The sequence below is a fragment of the Narcine bancroftii genome, chromosome 5 (genome assembly GCF_036971445.1).
Source record: "Narcine bancroftii isolate sNarBan1 chromosome 5, sNarBan1.hap1, whole genome shotgun sequence".
Lineage (NCBI taxonomy): Eukaryota > Metazoa > Chordata > Chondrichthyes > Torpediniformes > Narcinidae > Narcine > Narcine bancroftii.
In genome coordinates, this window is record NC_091473.1 from 253819769 (window position 1) to 253840495 (window position 20727).

General features: G+C 44.1%; 1 long non-coding RNA gene across 3 annotated transcripts in view; it reads right to left on the minus strand.

Annotated features, from left to right (window-relative positions):
- Positions 1-2747: 2747 nt before the first annotated feature.
- LOC138762979 (uncharacterized) overlaps positions 2748-20727 on the minus strand; it is a 51792-nt gene continuing 33812 nt past the window's right edge. For 2 of the 3 annotated variants that reach the window (XR_011357280.1, XR_011357279.1), the window contains exon 3: positions 2748-3042. This is a non-coding gene — a long non-coding RNA (uncharacterized lncRNA). Of the gene's footprint in view, positions 3043-19490; positions 19570-20727 lie in introns of those variants that run through there. The other variant, XR_011357281.1, reaches the window with a different exon arrangement.

Below are 20727 nucleotides of genomic sequence, written 5' to 3' on the forward strand. Positions count from 1 at the left end.
AAATGTAAAATTTTAATTAAAAAACATTAAATTGGCTGCTGAGCTTCCTGCATCACCAACCTGTCTCTGCTTCGAGTCAGCTGTGAGGGAATGTGGGATGAAGCGATGGCGTTCACTCACAAAATTATTAAGGAACATAATGAGACCATTCAGACCATCAGGTTCATGCTAGCTCAAGGGGAGCCTCTCATCAATCCTATCACCCCTCTTTATTTCCCAGTAGCCCTACCATTCATGTCTCCTTTGCCACTAAGGGGAATTCACAGTGGCCAATTGCTAAGTAGTATTTATTCAGCCGTCTACCCTGAAACATGGTGATGCTGTCAGAGTTACTGTAACAGCAGCACCTATTACTGGTGCCGACCCGGGAGAGTGGGGAACAGAGATACAGTGCTGCTCCGCAGGGTCCTACTGCCTGGTCGTGTGGCCATTGGCTTCGTACAAGCTTTAGACGGCCTGTTAGAGAAGCCAATGGCATTTTATTTTAAAATCCTGTGACCACAGAGGCCTATGCCCAAGACTGTGGCGCCTGTGCCAGACATTTTACCAGGAGGGGTTGCAGATTTCGGGGACCAGCAGACCGACCCTGAGTGCCAGAAAAACCCCACCCTCCATCCAACCTCCTCCCCCCCCCCCATCATTGAGAAGAATAGATGACCTTACAGAGAAGGTAACCTCGGTACCTCTCCAGCAAGGGTCTCAGTGGATGAGGGACCCACACAGGCTGTGGACAATTTGCGCTTGAATGACCCACACAGGCTGCGGGCTGCTGGAGAACGGCTCGTGGGAATCAGGTATCAGAATGAGGATTCGAGAGGGTGCTAAAAGGCTCCCAAATAGCCTCAGGCATTGAAAGCTCCCTGATCGTACTGGAGGTTCGGATCTGGAGCTCGGGTTGACGATGAATCGAACAGGGGTCTGTGCGGCTGCAGAGGCTGTGGGAGGGCTGGAGGTGAATCCACGGGCACTCAGTGATTCTGACAGAACTCTCTGTTACTTCTCTTGAGTCTTGATTCCAGACCACAAGTTGGACTGAAAACAACATTTGTAAAGGTGTCAGTAACAACTGATTTTGATAATAACACTTCTACAATAGCTATTTTACTACCAATGTAATTGTAGTTTAATTCTTCCAAAGAGAAGGTCATTAGGAATATTAATTTTATCTGTGGCCAAGATTTAACTTTGGAGATTAACTTGTGTCTCATCTCTGCAATTTGCTGTCTCACATAAAGGACAGAATTAAAGGCATTTACATCTGCATCGCCTCAAACTACTGGTCCCAGGAGGGGAATTATCACCAGAAACCATTTGCTATTAAAGTGCTTTTTTAAAGTTTCCTTGGTAAATAGGGAGTTTTCTTCTCTCTCTCTCTCTCTCTCTCTCACTCTCTTTCCCCTTTCCCATCAATTCCTATCTTTCCTCTCTCTTGTTTTCCTATCCATATCCAATTGAGACCATGTCCATTAGACACAGGATCAGAAATAGGCCATTCACCCCATCGAGTCTTCCCCGCCATTCAATCGTGAGCTGATCCATTTTCCCACTCAGCCCCACTGCCCGGCCTTCTCCCCAAAACGTTTGATTCCTTGGTAAACCAAGAACCTCTGCCTTATAAATACACCCAATGATCTGGCCTCCACAACTGCCTGTGGTGACAAATTCCACAGATTCGCCTGCTTCCAGCTGAAGAAATTCCTCCATGTGGACACCCTTCAATCTGAAGTTGTACCCTCTTGTCTTAGACTTTCCCACCGTGGGAAACGACCTTTCCACATCTACTCGGTCCATTACTCAACCTTTCAATAAACACCTTTTATCTATTGGTCTATGCTCATCCCCCTGCCCTTTCTTTCCTTTTCCACAGCCTTTTAATTCAGATGGCTCCCTGCTATTGGCTCATAACTTGAAGAAGGGCTCAGGTCCAAAACTTTGGTTCCGTGTCTTTACCTCCTTTGGACGTTGTGAGACCTGCTGAGTTCCTCCTGCATTTCTGTGGTTTTACTCCCTTGGTAAATCACTTGATCAAGTAACACAGAGGCAGGTTTAGGGGAGTCCAAAGGGGGAGAATGATCTGCTATTTCAATAGTACCTTGAATAATGAATATCTCTATGTTGCATCATTGTACCTTCAAAATGCCAAGGTTACTTTCCTAGATGATTCCAACTGCACTTCACAAACATCTCCAAGAAGGCCAACAGCAGTGGACTCTTGGAGTGGGGGGGGGGGAGAGGGGGTTGGTGGTGAGGTGGGGTCACCTATCTCTAAGTCACCACACACTATCCTAACATAGGGTTAGGGTTAGGGTTAGGGTTGAAGGCCATTCAGCCCATCAAGTCTGCTCTACCATTCCATCATGATCCATTCTCCCACTCAGTCCCACTCCCCGGCCTTCTCACCATAACCTTTGATACCCTGAGTATTCGGATACCTATCAATCTCTGCCTTAAATACACCCAACGATCTGGCCTCCACAGTCTTCTGTGGTAGCAAATTCCAGAGGTTCACCACCCTCTGGCTGAAAAAATTCCTCCGCATCTCTGTTTTAAACGGGATCCCTTCAATCCTGAAGTTGTGCCCTCTTGTCCTGTAGTAATCAATTGTATTAACTATGCAAATGTTATGAATAAAGTTTTTTTTAAATTAACAGACATAAGGTGCAAAAATAGGCTATTCAGCTTATGGATTCTGCCCTGACATTTTATGTTTGATTTTAATTTAGAGATACAAAATGGTTAACAGGCCCCACCCAGCTCATAAGACCATGTCACTCAAATATACCCAGTGGCCAATTAACCTACTATACCCTTCGACTTTGGAACATGGTCAGAAAGTGGAGCCCCTGGAGGAAACCCACATGTGCACAGTCCCAAGTTGGTGATAGGTGTACTTGCTGAGATGACCTGAAGTCTAGGTATCATTTGCTGCAGACCTCAAGATTTTTTTTCTCTCTGGATTTGCTCCCTGTCAATGTCTCTCATGATAAACTCTCCCCTCAGCATCTGATACTCCAGAAGGAAACGACCTCAGTTTGTCCAACCCTGGGGAAAAAATGAGTGGCAGAGATTAGATGCTCTGATCTTGGATTTCACTTTTGCATTGAAGGGCACTGCATTCAGGTATTGACATGTTTGAGTCCTGAATGGCTGACTTCCCCCGACACTGAGAGTAAAGTATACAAACAGCTAAAGCAAACCATCTATTTAAATCTCACTTCACCCCAGAGAGATGTGAATGAGTTTCATTTTCTAATCAAGTGTACCATCTTTCCTTTGTGACAGCTGGGATCATACAGCTGTGGAGGGCACTCCCACAGAGCTTGCTATAATCCAAGTGACACTGTGTTTGTTGCAGTCTGGAGCCCAGGGGCAAAGGTTTTAATTTCTGGCAGGACAAGATCGATGTTGAAAGAAGGCAGGCAAATTCCCTGCAAGAAAAACACATTAATCTGAACTCATACCTTAGTGAGAGATAATTTGAAAACTGTTCACATTAGCTGAAGATTATCTGAACTCGGCATAGATATGTTAGTCTGGTGACTGAAATTAGGTGCTTAAAGGGAGGGATCGATATTGCTTCAAGCTATTGCAGTAAGCTAGCACAGCCCAGGACAGACAAAACCCTCCCCATCAGCGAGAACATAGACAGGGAACGCTGCCGTCAAAGAGCAGCAGCAATCATCAAGGATCCACACCACCTAGCACACGCTCTGTTCTCACTGCTGCCGTCAGGAGAGAGGTATCGGGGCCACAAGACTCGCACTACCAGGTTCAGGAACAGTAGTTACCCCTCCACCATCAGACTCCTCAAGGACAAACTCAATCAGGGGCTCATTTAAGGACTCTTACTTGTGCGCACTTTATTTTTTTTCTTCTCTCTGTATTGCACAGTCAGTTTGTTCACATTTGCTATCCGTTTACAGTGTACGTTGTGCACAGATGTCATTTGCACAACCAATAAGTTGTAATTCTGCCTAGCCCACAGGGAAAAAGTTTTAGGTTTGTATGTGATGTTATGTACGTCCTCTGGCAATAAATCCGAAATCTGAAATCTGAACAGACCAAAGGTTCTTTACAGCCAAATGCTTCTATTTCAGAATCAGATTCAGAATTTATTGCCATGAACAAGTCACGAAATTCAGTGTTTTGCCGTAGCATCATTAGTGCAAACATTCACATTATAACCATCTGACAGCGTTAAAAAAAATTATAAGAATAGTGCATGAAAAGTAAGGCCGTGTCTTTTGTTCGTTGATTATTCAGGAATCTGATGGTAGCAGGAAAGAGAGTAAAGTATACAAAGTGTACTTTGGCTGAGCCACACAGTGTATAACGAGTAGAGCAGTGGGCTCAGCACGCATCCTTGGGGTGCGCCTGTGTTGATGATCAGTGAGGAGGAGACGCTGTTTCCAATTCGTACTGACTATGGTCGTCCGATGAGGAAATCAAGGATCCAGTTCGAGGGGGGGGGGTTCAGAGGCCCAGAGTTTGGAGCTTTTTGACCAGCACTGAGGGAATAATGGTGTTGAAGGCCAAGCTGTAGTTGATGAAGAGCAGGCCGTATGTATGAGTTGCTGTTTTCCAGAGGTGATCCAGAGCTGAGTGGAGAGCCAGCGATATTGTGTCTTCTGTGGAGCGTTTATGATAGGTACATGTTAATTCTGGCCATGAGCAGCCCCTGAAAGTATTTCATTACAGTAGACATTGGTGTTACTGGGCAGTAGTCATTGAGGCAATCCACGCTACTCTTCTTGGGAACCGGGCTGATTGATGCCCTTTTGAAGCAGTTCGGAACCTCTGCTTGCCACAATGAGAGGTTGAAAATGTCCATGAACATTCCGGCTAGTTGGCTGGCACAGATTTTCGGTACCCTGCCAGTTACGTCGTCAGGGCCTGATGCCTTGCGAGGGTTCACCCTCTTGAATGATGTTATTACATCCCCTTCAGTGACAGATATCTCAGGGTCCTCGGTCTTCTCAGGGATTCTAGTTGTTACGAACTAACCGAACCCTGTTAGTACTAATACTGTAACAGCAATGGAAGATTCACCAAACAGTGGTAGATCCAAAATAATAGTTTTTATTAAACTATTAATCAGAAAGAAGTTCTCACTCAACTCTAAACTTACTTAACTCTTAGCTTAAACCCCACTATGCGCGAGTGTAATTGTATGTGTGTATTAAAGTCCAAACTATTTCAGTTTAACCTTGAGTCTGAAAAGTTAATTTTAAGGCCCAGTATTTTAAACTTGAAGGTCTGTTAAATTTTAGTTCAGAAGTGATTATGAAACATCAAGTTCTTTTAAATTGTTGTTTAAAGCAGTTATGAAATGTTTGTTAACACTGCTTCAGACTGTTCAAACTCACGAATCTTGTTGAGCTCTTTTCCCAGGGAGAGATTTCTTCTTAAATTCTCACACTGGTGATCTTCAACCCCTTCTTAGCTTCTTAAGAGTTCTGGAGTTTTTTTCACAATGTCCACCCTTTTATTCTCATAAAAGAGCAGTCGAGAAGTGGCCTCCCTTTTGAGATCCACATTTCTGTTGCCCCCTTTTGCTAGGAGTCACATAACAACACCTATTCTGGTTACTGTAATTCAATCCTTTGTTTCACAAGGGTCTAACACGGGTGTATCCCACAGGGACTCTCCTTTTCCTATTCCGGCTCCTGTAATTCAATCTCTTGCTTTATAAGGGTCTAACACTGTGGTTCTGGCTATTGTGATATAGCACAGACCAGTATCTCCATCTCCCTCTCCCTCTCTCTCTCTCTCTCTCTCTCTCTCTCTAGAGATTATTGTTTTACTCCTGTGTGTACCAACCTGCAGCCTTCTGATTCAAAATGTCTGAATTTGTCAATATATTTCTCCAAATCATGTGACCTTTTACATCATCATTGAGGTCAGTTCCAATTCTTTGAAATCACATGAGTGGAACCTTTAATAGCTGTTTGCAACAGTTTATTGGAAACCATGTGACCTTCTTTCCTCTGGCTTGTAGACATCACGACTCTGAAAGATGGCCTCACTTCTGAATGTATTGTATGGGTGTGTGTACCAAACCCACTACATTACTTAAGACATATTTATAAGACATACAGTTTAACCTTACCCTAAATATTACTATTAACACAAATCCATTACATAGTAGACACTCCTCAGTAACAACAAAGAAAATATTTATTTATAAGCCTAATAGAGAGAGTGAGGTTATGTAAGGCATTGGGGAGACTCCATTAAATATAGAAAAGTGCAGCACAAGTACAGGCCCTTCAGCCCACATGACTGCATTGAATATGATATCCAACATAGTCTCCTTTTCTCCCCCCATCGACGTGATCTATTGGGATCGTTGTCTGAAGAGGGTAAAGGTTAAAACCTTGTGTTTTGGAATTGTAGTAATTTTGGGTCTATCCCTTTAACCAGAGGTATTGTTTGTAGTGTTACCATAGTTACTTTGATATCATGTATCTGGACGTACGGGGACCTTGTTTTCTTTCTTCGAAGAACCATGACAGAGATGTAAGCTCTCGAGACACTTTTCTTTGAATCTACCTTAATCGTCTTATTTCATTTTAATCATCTTTAATTGTGGTTTATCTGTTTAAAGTAGAATATTGTTATTATTTTACAGCTTGCTTTGTTTCTCATTGTATGAAAATCTCAATGCGAAGTTATGCAAAATGTTTTATCAACGAATTAAAGCTACTTACAGCTGCATCTACAGAGTTTGATTTATTGGATTAATAAGAAGGTCATTGGGAATATCGGCGCTTACATTTCTGTGAAGATGACATGTTTTGAAATCGGGAAATACGAGAGATTGGAAAAAGTCGTCTATACCCCTTCCACCCCGCACACAGCATCTTTCAGCTGCTCTCGTTGGGAAAGAGATCCAGGAGGATCAGAGCCAGCCCCACCAGGTTGGAGAACAGCTTCTTCCCACGGGCAGTGAGCATGCAGGAAGATGCTAAAACAGCTCTCCATGACTCCACTAAACTATAATTTTCATTTATTTTTATGGTGGAACAGCCTCAAGGCACCAAGTGGTCCACAGTCCTGCTTTTGAGTTGTGTGACTGCATGTGAAAATAGCCTTAGGAAACCTCCACTGCACTAAACAAGTTGGGTCTGTGGGCCTGTTTCTGTGCTGGATGATTCCATAATACTTTTATCATAGGTGAGTCAGGATCATATTAACTGGAGGGCAGGCTTGAACGGCGTAACATCCCACTCCTTCTCCTACTGTATTCCAAATTCCTCTCAGAAGAAATATCCCGGGGCCTTCATTTCAATGCATTCTTGAAGAAGGCTCACCAGAGGCTATAATTAAAGTCGTCAAGTTTATTGTCATCTGATTGTACAACCCGATGAAACAGTGTTCTCCAGTCCTCAGTACAAAATATTCAGACACATAACCAGACATAACACAGTCACATAACATATGCAGGACAAGTATTTTATCTATACAAATAAATACATAAATGTGATAGTACAGATTCTATCACCCATGTGTATATGTACAGATGGTCGTGTAGGATGACTGTGATTAGCTAAGAGCGTAGCCACACCTACTGGCAGGTCTTAAAGGATTGCTCCTAGCCAGACCCAGATCATTCTGGACTGGTCGACCTACTTGTGATATGCTCCAGTCTTCTAGTTAATAAAAGCCTTGGTTTGGAATAACAAGTCTCTGGTTCTTTCGACGTGCTCTACAATATAGTTTTGTACATATGCGAGTCTTGGATGGTCAGTCTGAGCAGTTCCTTCACTCAGCATTCTCACTGTTCCTCAGCCTGGAGGTGCTGGCTCTGATCCTCCGGTATCTCTTCCCTGATGGGAACAGCTGAAAGATGCTGTGTGCAGGGTGGAAGGGGTCCTCAATGATTTTGTGTGCCCTCTTGGATCATGTCAATGGGGGGGAGGAGGTGAGGGAGACCCCAGTGATCTTCTTTGCCACTCTTGTGGTATTTGGATTGAACTCTGATCTATTTCTCTGCAGTAACTGTACTTCACTGTGATGCGGCCAGCCAGGGCACTCCTATAGAAGGTTGAGATCATGGTGGTTGGTAGCCTTGCCTGCTTCAGTCTTCTCAGGAAGTGCAGTCACTGTTGCCTCTTCCTGACAAGTGAGGAGATGTTGAGTGTCCGCGCTAGGTCACTAGTTAAGTGAGCTCCAAGGAACCTGGCTCTCTCTACTCTCTCCGCTACAGAGTGGGTGATCTGTTATGAAGGGTGGTCATTCCTGGTCCTCCTGAATCCACGATCATCTCCTTTGACTTGTCCACGTTGAGACTCAGGTTGTTCCTTTTGCACCATTTCACGAGATTTTCCACCTCTTCTCTGTAGCGCGACTCCTCGTTGTTGCTGACGAGGTCGACGACTGTCGGGTCATCTGGAAACTTGATGACACTGTTGGAGCTGGATCTGGTGATGCAATCGAGGGTCAGTAGCATGAACAGGAGCGGCCTGAGCTCACAGCCCTGAGCTGTGCCAGTACTCAGTGTGATGGTACTCAACGTCCTGCTACTGACCTGGACACTCTGTGGTCTTTCCTTCAGGAAGTCGAGGATCTAATGACAGAGAGGGGTATGGAGTCCCAGTGAGGACAGCTTATCGACCTCTAGGGAATGAGCAGTTTGAGATTCGGTACATCACCAAAGAATCTAGCAAATTTCTACAGGTGGACCATGGAGAGCATTTGGACCAGTTGCATCACTATCTGGTATGTAGGTCCCAATGCACAGGTCAGGAAAAAGCTATAGAGATGTGAACTCAGCCAGCGACATCACGGGCATCAGTCTTCACTCCATGGAGGACATCTACAAGAGGCGGTGTCTCTAGAAAGCAGCCTCTATCCTCAAGGACCCTCACTACCAGGCCCTCTTCACTCTGCTACCATCGGGAAGGAGGTCCAGGGGCTTGAAGACGAACACCCAACGGTACAAAAACAGTTTATTCCCCTCCGCCATCAGATTTCTGACCGGACAATGACCCACAGACATGACTTCACTTTCTCTTCACACTAATTCAAAAATAATAATTTGTAGTCATTTTGCCCTTGTGACGTTGCCGCAAAACAATGAATTTTGTGACACTTGTTCATGACAATAAATTCTGATTCTGATAATGATAATGAGGCCGACATGTCCATCCATGGCCTCACACGCTGCCAATCCAAGGCCACCCTTAAACTGCAGGGGCCTGTAGTCTGTCCGGGAACTCTCCGACCGGATGGCCCACTCCCCGTTCTACCTCTCTTCCCCATCCCCCTGTCTCCTTTCCTCCAGCTCTCGTCCATTCGCAGAGTCATCCCCCCTCTCCCTGTTTGCTGCTGTCCCCCTCCCTCCCCTATCCACCTATTACTGAGCACCTTCCCCCCCTGCCCCTCCCCCAACCATTTTATTCAGGCGCCTGCCTACATTTTCCTCCCACCTTGATGAAACATTGGTGAGGTTTCCTATATAAGGTACGATTCCGATTTTGTTGGCTTTCTGTAGCCGCTGATTTTGTCATTACAAATATCGAAGAGAATTACTGGGTGCACTGGTGGGGCTGAGAACTTTTAATTATTCCAAGAGCAGAAACTTTTAAAATCGATAATGATTAATTTAGAATACACCAGCTTCTAATGCATAATTTGTTAACTCTGACTTAGTTTGTCAGTTCTCCCAGTTCTTGTTTTAAAGAAAGTTCAAAAATTAATTGACAAATTGAGGAAGCTCATTTGTTGTGACAGAAGTTCTGCTCTAATGAATCCTCATTAATAGAGAAAAAAACCATGTAACGTAGACTCACTGACCTTGCCGTAGACGTATCGGTGAAATCTGATGGCACCATGATTAAGCTGCTCGTTCAAGTGCAGCACATCTCGCGGTAAAGCCGAACGGCCCGATTGTTGTACCTGACTTGTCTCCCCGCTGTACTAATGATCTTGACAAAATCAATCTTACTGATATTAACAATTCAATGCTCTTTGGATGCACAGATTCAAACTTAGCAGCTGTATTCTGTGCTAGACATTGTTATATGGGAATTATTCTACTATGCAAGATAGAGTAATTTATTACTTTTGTGAAGATCTGACTTTGGGAAAGGCCATGAGACCATAAGATGTCAGAGGAGAATTTGGCCATTCTGCCCATTGAGTCTGTTCTGCTGTTCAACCCGTGGCTGATGTACTTTTCAACGTCATTCTCCTGCTTTCTCCCGTAACCTTTGACCCCTTACAGACCAAGAACTTGCCAACTTCCGCTTTCAATCTAGCCAGAGAAGGCCTTCATAGGCCAACTGTAGCAACAAATTCCAGATCCCACCCCCCCATCCCCCCCAGCAGTTGAAGAAATCTCTTGTGTTCTAAAGGATGGTCCTTTTATTCTAACACTGAGCCCCTCTGCTGCTGGACATTCCCACTGTCCAAAAGACCCACCAAGTTTCCTTTGTGTTCACTTTGCTCTCCCCCAGTCTCCACATCCAACATATTATCCAACGCCTTTTCAGTCATCTCTAAAAAGATTGTATCGCATCTTCCCCTCTCCTGACCCTTTCTGTTTGAATCAGTAGACACTATCTTCATGACTCTCTAGTTCCTATACAGGCAGCTCTCTCCATCCCCTACCACTTTTCCCTGTAACTGTAGCAGGTGGAACTACCTGTCCCTAGACCTCCTCCCTCCCTATTCCCTACCCCATCCAAGCGCCTAAACAGCCCTTCCAGCCGAGGTTAAATATTCATGATCAGCTTCTCCAACTTCGTCTACTGTATTCAGTACTCGTGATGTGGCTTATTCTGTATGTACAGACTAAGAGATGGGTTTGCAAAGCACCTTGAGCTTTTGGTTCTATGCCATTCGAAGCCAAAAGGCTGCTTCCAAACCAATGGTATGAACATTTAAATAGCTAATTCTAGGAATTCATACCCGTGGTTCTCCTCCCGCACACACACTCCCCCTTCCAAGGAGCTTTCTTCCCCCTTTATTAACCTCTCTCCTCCACTCCCCTCACCTGGTTCCATTTGCCCATCATCCCCTCCCCAACTGGATCCACCAATCTCCTACCTGCCTGTCCTACCCATCTCATAGCTTTATATAATAGCAATCCCTTGAAGCAGGATCTTAACCTGGACCCTTCTCACTGCTACGTTTGGGGAGAAGGTGCAGAAACCTGAGCTTCCATGTTCAAGAACAGGTTTATTCCAACAATTCTCTTGAACCTCCCCATTCTACCCTAACCATAAACGACTAAAAGATCTGACTGCACGACTAGAACATCCCCATTTTTTGCACTAACTGCAACTGTGAATATTTATTTATTCATCCTTTCATTTTTTTTAAAGTCTCGGCATATTGCAGTAATTCAATTTGTTCTGTTGTTGTCGGCGGATCTTAGATATCTGAGGCTGAAGCAAGGAAGAATTTCAATGTCTGTACATTGTACTTATGACAATAAACTCTCATCTCATCTCAGAGTTCCAGCTGCTCCCGTCGGGGAAGAGATCCAGGAGGATCAGAGCCAGAACCACCAGGTTGAGGAACAGCTTCTTCCCACGGGCAGTGAGAATGCTGAACGATTGATGAACTGCTCATACAAAACCTCATGACAACTATTTATTTTACAATAATACCTATTTATTTTAATATTTGTATATATGTACTGTGAACATGTACGGTTTGTCTGTATGGGCTCTATTTCTCAAGTCAAATTTATTGTTGTAAAGTACAACCCAATGAAACCGCGTTCTCCGGTTCTCAGTGGAAAACACAGACACACAATCAGACATTAAACACAATATATCGACAGGGCAAGTATTTCATCTAAATCAGTGGGCACAGACACACACACACACAAGCATACAAGAAACACCCACCTCTTCCTTGTCATTAAGGTCTATTGCAAATTTAAACCTAATCTAACACTATAAACAAGTGTATGTGTTTCACAAATAAAACTCTGAGTAAGCTAATTTATTTAGCAATATGAAAGGGTAACCATGCTGTTATCACAGTGTTCACACTATGTTGCCTGCAACTTCTTTTTTGTTTGCTGTGGCCATATTTCATTCTGCAGTCACCGTCCTGGGTGTCGTTTGCTGCCCTGGGCGGTTGGCCACCATCTGAGCAGTCACTGACCCGGCCTGCACCTTCCTGGGCAGTAACCCCCACCCCCTCCTCACCTGCTGAATAGCGCACAATGAGCGTTATGGGTTGAGTTTGCCAGAAACATTCGGGCGCCTCCTTTTGCCTCACCCCCCCCGGATCTTCCCAGGGGGGAATCCCCCCCCCCACTTTGAGAATGACTGACCTAAATTAATAAATATTGTTTCATGAGTATGAGAGTGTTGGATTTCTATATGCCTGCTTTACATCGAGGACCTAAGTAAACTGATTTATCGGGTTGTATTTATGCAGTCAGATGATAAATGAACTTGAACCCTTACTTACTGAAGCCACACAGGAATACGAGATACACCAATGTCAATAGAATAAATGCAAGGCAAAAAGAGAGAGAGTAAATATTAAATGATAGATAAATAAATATAAATCTCATGACTGATATGACAGTATATAAATATATTTTTGGGAGATAAATTGGGAAAGGTTTGTTAGAGTAGGTCACATACAAACACTTTAAAACAGATCTTATTTGAAATACTTGAGCTCTGCCCCATGCTAGACATATTGGGGCCTCAGGGGTTTTGCAAGAGCTTTGAAGAGTGATCAAGAGACTTCACTAATGGATTGTTGTTTACAAAAGGCAACAGATGAAAGATCTTGTCGGAGCCACAGATTGTCTGGAAGAGAATTTGCTGTTCGAAGAGGGTCATGTGGTTTTGCAAGCAGAGAGAGTCAAACAGGCTTTCTCTCAGAGACACACACACACACACACACACACACACACACACACACACACACACACACAGATCACTTGTGCAGTGTTACAGGCAGCAGAGCAGATGGGACTGGAACAGGACAAGCTGGCAAGCATATGGAAAGCCCTTTTTGGAAGATGGCCTGGTCAAAGCCCTTGTGGTTCATGCAAGAGGAGAGGATTGGCTGTCTAACGTTTCACTTGGAATAAGAGAAACAAAAAGGAACTCTGTGGGGACCTGAAAGAAAAAGGCTATCATCGGGAGAACCCTGAAAGGGCAAGTTTTGTCAGCAAGACATTGAGGTGACTGATGGAAGTACATCAGTTCTGGATGTCCTGGAATAACAAATATCTCTCTGAAAACCAGCAAGAATCTTCCTGAGCGGTAACCATTTACCTTTCAAGCACCAAAGCCTGGTGAACTTTATAAATGTTAAATCCTGTGCACAGTATAAGAATAGCCTGCAACCAGTGAACTTGGAAGAGTGAGAAGGGAGATTTGACTGTGAATCAAATAACTTTTCTGAACTTACACACACGTGTGCATAGAATTAGAAGGGGGTTAAGTTAGGTTAAGTAAGTCAATAGAGATAAGTTAAAGTGTGATTCTGTTTTCATGTTTAAAGGTAATTGAAAGCAACTTTTGTTTAAGTAACCATTTGTCTTGGTGAATATCTACTGCTGCTGGGTTTTGGAGTCCTCTGGAAAATAATCTCTGGTGTAATGTTCTGCCTCCATGGAACAGGTAGTCCTCAGCCAACATTCCTTTGAAATGCCTCTGGTGTCAGGCCATCAGATGCGACCAACTGAGAGGGTTCCACTTTTACATTTCAAGCCATTGGGAACATTACAGCCCAAATAAAACTCTTTAATGTTTGAGGTACAGACTGGCTTATTATCCCGATGTTAAATAAGGACCCACTTTGAGCATCTGACTCACAAAATTATTTTTGCAGTCTAAAAATATTCGAGATGGTGGAAAACATTTGTGGAATAAAATGTAAATATTTTGACATCGTGGAAGGCAAATCCTCATGTAAAACCCTAATGGCAGATTTCAACTGAAAGGGAGGTTCGTTGTAAATAGCCTGGGTGTTTTAACCACTGGACTTTGATGAGGAGTTTTCGGTGTTCCATTCCTTACGATAGTTTTAGTTTTGTTAACCCTTCAAAGCCTGAAATTCAGCAGAATTTAAGAAAAACATGTTTACCTTGACCTCATGCACAAAAACATCCCTGTTCCCTCATCCAAAAATAAATGTGCAGCTCACCCAATCACAAGCGATAGTCACCATTCTTTCCCCAGGTTAAAGGAGGGCAGAGATTTAAAGGGGACCCAAGGGGCACCTTCATCACACAGAGGGCGGTGGGTGCTTGGAACGAGTGAGTAGAGGAGGGGACAGAGTTTGGGATAATTGTTATGGCTAAAACACGTCTGGAAAGGTCCTTTAGAGGGTCAGTGACTGCTCAGATGGTGGGAGTAGCAAACACCAGAGGACATCTGGATGAAATGAAGGGAGCGACGCTAAGGGGAGACATCAGGGGTAGATTTATTTTACACAGAGAGATGCGAGTACCTGGAATGCATTTCCAGGGGTGGTGGTGGAGAATGAAACATGAGGGGTATTTAAGAGAGACAGGTACCCTGATGGAAGTAAAATTGAGGGTTATGGGGTAGGAAGTGTTTAGTATATTTTTGGAAGAAATTTATAGATCGGCAAAACATCGAGGGCTGAAGGGCCAGTGCTCTGTTGTAATGTTCTACAGTATGTATCTATGGAACTAGCTTAGATACATAACTTAGTCAGCATGGTCAAGTTGGGCCGAAGGGCCTGTTTCCATATCAGCAATGTCTTAGTCACAAAAGACATGATGAACTTTGGAACAGTACTCCGCAGATGCTGGAAGTCTGAAATAAAAACGGGTAATGCACGAGATGCTCAGCAGGTCAGGCAGCATCTGTGGAGAGAGAAGAACAGAGTTTAGGTTTCCCGTGGATGATATTTCATCTCCACGGTTCACAAACGCTGCCTGACCTGCTGAGTATTTCCAGTAATGCCAGGCTTTGATTAAGGGCTCCAGCCCGAAACGTCGTTTCTGTATCTCTACCTTTGCTACATAAAGGACACGGTTTGTTTGATCTGAGCTTCTCCAGCATTTTTGTATTTTAACTCAACGTTACAAAAACAGCTTCTTCCTCTCCACCAACAGACTTCTGAACAGACAATAAACCTGTGGACACAGGCACCGAGACCGCTGTATGACTGCTAAAACAATTCAGTATAACTACTATTTATTAATAATATTATTTTAATGCAGTATTATGTGTACTGTCTATATACATTATTTGAATGTATGTGTGTTATGTCTGTATGTTTGTTTTGCATTGTTCTGCACCAAGGACCGGAGAACGCCATTTTATCGGGTTGTACTGGTATAGTTGGATGACAAATAAACTTTCTCTTAGCTCTTTTGGACCATTGATATTCACAAAACCGTCCAATTCACCCACGAGGTTTCAGTGTGAACTGTTCTCCCACCATCCCCATCAGTTCCACTGTCCACCTGCACAATCATTAACCTGTGGCGGCCAAGCACATCTTTGTGGGAGGAACCCAGCGCGGTCTTGGAGAGAGTTCCACGCAGACCGCACCAGTGGTCTCGTTTGAACCTGGCTCAGCAGAGCTGTGAGGCGCCAGGTCGACTAACCGTACTACATCGCTGTTCAGAACTTGGCTTGTCTCAGCAACGGAACAGTGGTGATTCTGGCCTTCGCCATAATTAAAACGAACACATCACAAAGCACTCAGTCAGCGTTGTGGGAAAGTACATGGAGATGAGAATTTTATTGGAATTAAAACAGTTAAATAAAAGATATATTTTAAAAAAACCCTGATTGTATCCCCATGGATCAGGTTGGATACAAATCCTCGTATGGAAACATCACCGTTCAGGTGTGAAAAGTAACAGCAATCTATCAAATGATGTTTGGCACATAAACTTTATTAGAAGCCAATAAGCGCAATTTCCATTTGTGACATAGATGAAGTTCTCGCTCAGCATCAAAACAATCTGTTTGGCTGGAAAGATTGAATGGAACAATTCAAGGCAATTAGAAAATGAAACCAAGCCCAGGTGATGTATCTATGGAGGCAGATAACAGAAATAAGCTCATTTCCCTCTTTATTAACACTCTGCAAAAAGGGGTCAATCATGCGCAGTTTCCCGCGGGGCTGGGGTGGGCAGCATGGACGGTTAGCACAGTGCCTTTACAGCACCAGCAATCAGGACCGGGGTTCCAATCCGTGCTGTCTGTAAGGAGTTTGCACGTTCTCCCCGTGTCTGTGTGGGTTTTCCCCCGGGGATTAGATTTCGCCCAAAGCATACTGGGGGATGTAGGCTAATTGAGTGTAAACACACACCGTCACAAGAACCCAAGAATATACAAGAACAAAAGAAAATAGGAGGAGGAAGAGGCCATTCTGCCCCTTCAATCCTGCCCCACCATTCAATTGGATCATGGTCGATCTACGCTTGTCTCAACTGTGCTGCCACGTCCCCATTCACCATCGTTTGATCAAATATTTAGCTGGTTCCACCTTAATTATATTTATTATATTATAATTATACCCAATGATCTTGCCCCCACAGGCCTGGGGGCGTGAGGTGGAAGGGGGAGGGGGTAGAGATTCACTAGCCTCTGGGAGAAGGAAACTCTCAGATGAGGAGCCCCTTGTTTTGAACCAGGTCCTCTTGTTTGTGACTTTTCCAGCGCAGAAAATCTGCTTTGTCATCCCCCCATGGAATTTATGCTCCCTCTACACCCACGTCTGCACAGCTTAATTCTGTTCCTGCTGTATCTTCAAATTCTCTGACAGCACCACAGTGGTGGGCGGGTATCAAATAGCGAGGAGACAGAGTACAGGAAGGAGAGTGAAAGACTGGTGGCACGGTGCCAAGATTACAACCTCTCTGTCAACATGAGCTGGATGACCAGGAGAGGGGGTAGAGTCCCCACTGCTGCCCGTGTTAATGGCACTGAAGGCGAAGGAGTCGACAGCTTCAAGTTTTTAGGAATAACCATCTCCAATAGCCAGCTTCTATCCTCAAGGATCCTCCACCACCTAGGCCATGCCCTCTTCCCTCTGCAAGGAGCCCGAAGATGAGCACCCAGTGGCACGAGGACAGCTTCTTTCCCTCCCCCATCAGATTCCTGAATGAACAATAGACACCGCCTCACTTTGTGACATGTTCATAACAATAAATTCTAATTCTAATTCAATGACCTGACCTGGGACAAGGCAGTCAAAAAAGTGCACCAATGCCACGACTTCAGTTTGGCATGTTCCCTCTAATCTCGCAAAAATGTTGACAGGGGCACCATCAATAACAAACATGTTGGATGCATCAGTGAGGGACGGGAGCTGCTCTGTTCCAGATTGGAAGCTGCAGAAGGTGCTGAATGCAGCTCAGAGCATCACGCAAACCCTCCCCCACCCCCCCACAGACTCCATTTGCAAGAAAGGCAGCTGTCATACTGAAGGACCCATCACAGCCCGGACACGTTCTCTTCTCTTCCCTCCCATCCTGATGTTTCATCGATCAGTGATTGCTTCATTGAGACACCAGCTTCCTTGGAGTTGATGGAGAGGCGACTTGCCAGATGGCAGAGTGGCACAGTAGGTCATACCACTGTGCCATAGAGCCGAGTTCACTCCTGACCTTCCAGTACTGTCTGTGTGGAGTCTGCAAGTTTTCCCTGTGTCTGCTCGCAATGATCCCTGGTGTTCCAGTCTCCTCCTATGTCTCAGACTTGCAGGTTGGAAGGATAATTGGGCATGGTAAATTGTCTCTAGTGTGTGGTGGGTGGGGAGGGCCCTTAAAGACAGGAGCTGGTTATTCCTAAGAACATGATGCTATCAACTCATTTGACTTCAGCGCCATTAACATGGACAGGGGTCTGGACTCTGCCCCCTCTCCTGAAGTCAATAATCAGGGAGAGATTGTTATCTTGATGACCTGCCTGGAGGGAGTTGATGAGAAAGTGGGGAAAATAAATGGGATGTTTAAGGGAGAAATTCTTGACGAGCCAGGGCATCAAAGGTTAAGGATATGGGGAAAAGGCCGGGCAGTGGAACCGAGTGGGAAAATGGATCAGATGATTAAAGGGTGGGGCAGACTCAATGGGTTGAATAGTCCATTTCTTCTCCTGTGTCTTATAGTCTTATGGACTATAAACGAAGGATCAGATTAAATTAGTGGTTGATGATCAGTGTGGACCTTGGGATGAAGGTCATTCTCCACCTGGCATGGATGGTTTTCCAGAGTTTGGATGCTGCAAAGAGGAATATCCTGGTTCATAACCATTAGTAAATTTTTTACATTTAGGCATACAGTATGGTAATAGGTCATTTTGGCCCAAGAGTCCGTGCCACCCAATTTATGCCATATTAATCAACACCCCCAACCCTTTTGAACAATGGCAGGAAACCGTAGCCCCCAGGGAAAATCCATGCAGACACAAAGAGAACTTGCAAACTCCTAACGGGCAGCCTGGGATTTGAACCCTGGACCTGACTGTGGGCGCAGTAAAAACATCACGCTAACCATAATTTTCTTGGCTCTGATGAAGAACCATGGCTTTTCTGGTGTGGATGGACAACAACTGTTTGTCTGCTACTGGCGATCTCCAACAATTGTCAGGTTCTCATGGTCTCTGAATCTTCCTGCCCTGACCAGAATGAATGCCAGGTCAGGCTTTATGGGCCGAATGGTCTACACTTCCTCCTACTTTCTGGTGTTTAGCCATTTAATGCACTCTGCTTCTTCAGGACTAGGTTTTTCATTGAGAACCTCGTTGCTTAGTATGTGAAAGCTCTACAAAAGGTTGTGAACACAACCTGGGACATCACAGGAAAAAGGGTTGACACTGGAATCTTGAGCTGCTGGAGGGACTCAGGATCACTCAGCATCCATGGGTAGAAATGATGAGTCAATGTTTCAGATCAGAGCCCCTCCTTGAGTCTGGATAAAAGGTCCTGACCCAAATCGTTAACTGACTCTTCCACTCCATGGATGCTGCTCATTGAGTCCCTACAGCCTCCCCACGGAGAAGACTGTTGGTCCACAGGCTACAGTCCTTTAGATACAAGGTTCCTTTTATTGTCGTGGTAATAATACAAAAATTGTAACACAGTAAAACCCCTGTTATCCGGATTCGAGCAACTGGTAGCCTCAAGCAACCAGGAAAAATATTGTGGATAATAAAGAGGTAAAAGCTATTGAATTTTGAAATTGGCAAGCCTCGGCATTAGTTCGCAAATCACACAACACGCAATCTCATCCAACCGGAAATTTGACTTTATCCAGTCATTTCCAAAGGTGTCGGATACCAGGGGTTTTACTGCTTTAAATAAAATTTTGTTTTACCTTCCAGAAGGCAGAGCTGCCATTAGCATTGCCCAATGCCCCTTACAGTAAGTACAGTAAAGGATATCCAACATCACATCACATTTGACATGATATACAAACAGCCTCATGCTTCCAGTGTATGAGAGCGCACCCATCTTGTCCGTTCCCAAGTAATGAAAAATGAGACCAAAGGCTCATGACTTCAAACCCTTTAACACCACTGGTTGAAGTGCATTTGATCTCATTTAGTCATTCTTCTGTAAAGGTGGATGTCCTTTCTGTTCCACAAGGCCAGCCTGGAATCGATCGAAAAGCCATTAGTTAGCTTCACAGCAAGAGAGGCTGGAAGGATGAACCTCGCAGATGGTCACCGATAAGCAGTTATTCATGGAGTGAATCAGAATCATTTCATTCAATCACGAAGAACTTGAAGATTTAGCAGATGAGATTTGTAATGCCCTAGTGGATGTGATTTCTGGTATCGTAAAATAAAAGGTCAAATTAATCAAAGACAAAATGTGATTGTTGGCAGATTTATGGACAATGTGCATGAATTTACAACCCCTTTCACTTTCTTAAGCTCTGGAGTTATTACATTGAGAAAGGCAGACAATATGAAGAGATGTAAACATCTACAATTCTTCCGCATGAAAGCTCTCGACATCACTGTTACGTGACCAATACTTTGAGATTTCGACTGTGGGCTGAATGAATGATTAATTTGACAGCTTGATGAACTCCTTCTCATCCCAAGTCTGGGGTTGGTAAAGTTTCTTTCACTCCATCCAGAAGTGACTGCAGCCATAACCCACTCAATGTCAGAATTAAATATGTTAGTGGAGATCAGAAATGACCAATGTTTATGACGGCGCTGGCGTCATAAACATTGCACCTCCAAAAATGCAACCAGTCAGAATGCCCTCCATGGTACACGAGTAGAAATTTTTGAGAGTCATTAGTGATTAATCAAATCTCCCCAAACACCTCAATAAGTATAGCTGTGGGCGAGGCTTCTTCAATATTGCATTCTTCAGCAACCTCTCTCTTAATGTCCAATGACCTGGCCCTGAGACAAGGACATCGATGCGACACCATTGTCGCGACTTTCTTAGAAGACTAATGAAGTATAAAAGATCACGTAGAAGTTGAGGGATAAATATCTTTTTTTTTGGTTAAAATATGGAGCCAAACCTAAAAATTTTTGGTTTCAAGATTTAATCTTTCAATCCGCTCCGGTGGGTGTCTCGGTTTCCACAGCTAAATAATTATAAGTGACGGTCTCTTTTCTTCCTTCTTAGTGGGTTGAAGTGGAAGGAGGGTGGGTGATAGTGGAGAGGATGTTTTTTTTCATTTATTTCAATTATATACTTGCTATATTCTTTGGCTTGGCTTCGCGGACGAAGATTTATGGAGGGGGTAAAAAAGTCCACGTCAGCTGCAGGCTCGTTTGTGGC